The sequence below is a fragment of the Eptesicus fuscus genome, chromosome 16 (genome assembly GCF_027574615.1).
Source record: "Eptesicus fuscus isolate TK198812 chromosome 16, DD_ASM_mEF_20220401, whole genome shotgun sequence".
Lineage (NCBI taxonomy): Eukaryota > Metazoa > Chordata > Mammalia > Chiroptera > Vespertilionidae > Eptesicus > Eptesicus fuscus.
Window position 1 is genome coordinate 54,185,538 of NC_072488.1, and position 2,751 is coordinate 54,188,288.

The following is a 2,751-nucleotide window of genomic DNA, read 5'->3' on the forward strand; positions in this document are numbered from 1 at the left end:
GCCCCGCCTCCCCGACACGTCAGCAGGGAGCAGCCGGCCGGAAAGCGTTGGGACTGTCGTGAAGGGCCGTAGCCGGCGGACCCTGGCTCCCTGCTTGGCGGCAGAAGGCAAAGCGAGGAAGCTTCGGGGCGGGACGGGACGGGGCGGGCCTTGACTCACCTGGTGGTGGAGGATGCTGGAGGGTACCTCTGAGCCCTCCCGCTCTCCTTAGGCCTCTCCAGGCGGTAGTGTCCCTGTAGTGCTCCCTGATGTGAACATGTCGGACTCTTCCCTAGAAAGGTTGACCGCTGAGTTGAGGACGCACCTGGAAGCGGCTGTCCAGCCCAGAGAAAGTATACCAGTTCCTTTACCTACCCGTACCTGCCAAGAACCAGAGAGGTCTGAATGCAGCAGGGGAAACTGGAACAGCATAACTGAAGAGGGGATGCAGAATAGGGGTAGTGAGTAGACTGTGGTCCATCAGGGAAGATTGTTTCCCTCCTTTATTTATTTATTTATTATTTATTTATTTATTTATTTTATTTCTTTATTGATTAAGGTGTCACATATTTGTCCTCATCCCCCCATTCCCATCCCCCACCCCACCCCCCTGTTGTCCTTAACCATTGGATAGGCTCATATGCATGCACACAGTCCTTTGGTTGATCTCTCTCCCCTACGCCTACCCTCCCCACCCTCCCTCTGAGGCCCGACAGTCCAATCGATGCCTCCTTGTTTCTGGGTCTGTTCTTGTTCATCAGTCTATGTTGTTCATCATTTCCCCTAGATGAGTGAGATCATGTGTTACTAGAAATATAAGAACGGAATGTGAGACGAGCAATAATAGTTATGCTGACAGGCAAATGAATCAGTCTGTAGTGAGTTTCTTTCTGGACCAACAGTTCTTTTGAGACCCAATTTCAATGTCCACCAGTTCCTTATGTGCACATGTCGGCACTGACTTTTCAGCTCTGGATGGTGGACAAATGGTGGTAATGCAGGTCCGACTCCCTCTGGTTTGGTCTCGCCCGGACCCAGGGGCACGGCTTCATCCAGACCCAGGGGCACGTGGCCTCACCCAGACCCAGGGGCACGTGGCCTCTCCCGGACCAGGGACCCAGCCTCACCCGGATCCAGGAGTGCACGGCCTTTTCCCCCTTTTTTAATCCTCACCAGAGGATTTTTTTTTTAAAGTATATTTTATTGATTTTTTTACAGAGAGGAAGAGAGAGGGATAGAGAGTTAGAAACATCGATCAGCTGCCTTTGCACACCCCCTACTGGGGATGTGCCTGCAACCAAGGTACATGCCCTTGACCGGAATCGAACCTGTGACCCTTGAGTCTGCAGGTTGACGCTCTATCCGCTGAGCCAAACTGGTTTCGGCAAGAGGATGTTTTTGAAGTATGGTAGCAACCATACTTAGGTAAAAACTGCTGTTTGAATTTTAACCCTGCTATTCTGGCTTCTGCACACACTTGCTTGCTTGGACAATAGGGTGGTTACCTCAGCTTCCAGACTGAGACCTGGAGACTCACAGAGGTCATTTCCCTGTGCCTGTGGACCAGAACCACAGGAGATTGATTCCCACTGACTCAGTAGCTCCAGGAGTAGAAACTGTAGATAACCTTTAGAGATAACTGAGTCCGCTTGGTTCTGCTTCTGTAAAAACCTGCTTTCGCAAGATAGGGCCACATTCCAATAATGTCCAGCAGGGGCTGGGAACCCCCCTGCAGGCTGTTCCCAGCCTTTAGAATTTAGAATTTAGAACAAAGGAAAATTTTTGTGGTTTGGACCTTTAAAAGGACTGCCTACACCTGGGACGGCGCGGTCGTCCTGGCCAGTTCAATAAATCCTTGCCTGCTTTTTTAATCAATCAGCAGCCTCCGGTGGTCTTATTTTTGACTCCAGGGTTCGACCCCACAACAGTTTTCCCATTGAATTTTAGAGAGAGGGAAAGACAGAGAAATATCAATGTGAGAGACATCAATTGGCTGCCTCCTGTACGTGCCCCGACCAGGGCCCAAACCAGGGAGGAGTCCTTGATGGGAATCAAACCCGGAACCCTTCAGTCCGCAGGTGAATGCTCTATGCACTGAGCCAAACCAGCTAGGGCGTCAGGGAAGGTTTTTAGAGAGACCAGTCAACACTGTAATATCTTAACTCTCTGCCCTGGGATTGGGCAGCAGGATAAGGAGAAGGCATCCAAGGGCAGCAGGTCTCACATTTTTTGGTCTCAGGACCCCTTTGCACTGCTACATATCAATGAGAACCTTAAAGAACTGTTATTGCCAAAACCGGTTTGGCTCAGTGGATAGAGCGTCGGCCTGCAGACTGAAAGGTCCCAGGTTCGATTCCGGTCAAGGGCATGTACCTTGGTTGCAGGCACATCCCCAGTAGGGGGTGTGCAGGAGGCAGCTGATCGATGTTTCTCTCTCATCGATGTTTCTGGCTCTCTGTCCCCTTCCTCTCTGTAAAAAAATCAATAAAATATATTTTTAAAAAAAGAACTGTTATTTATGTGGGTCATATTTTTCCATATTGAGGAATGTTTGTATTGATTCACTAAAAAAAGAATAAACCTGTTAAGTATTTTATAACTAGCATTTTTGTTAATAAAGGTACATTATCACCAAGATTGCATGAAGAGTACTTCAGAATGCAGACTGGTGCAACCATTATGGAAAACAATATGGAGTTTCCTCAAAAAATTAAAAACGGAACTCCCATTTGACCCAATGATCCCACTTCTAGGAATATATCCTAAGAAACC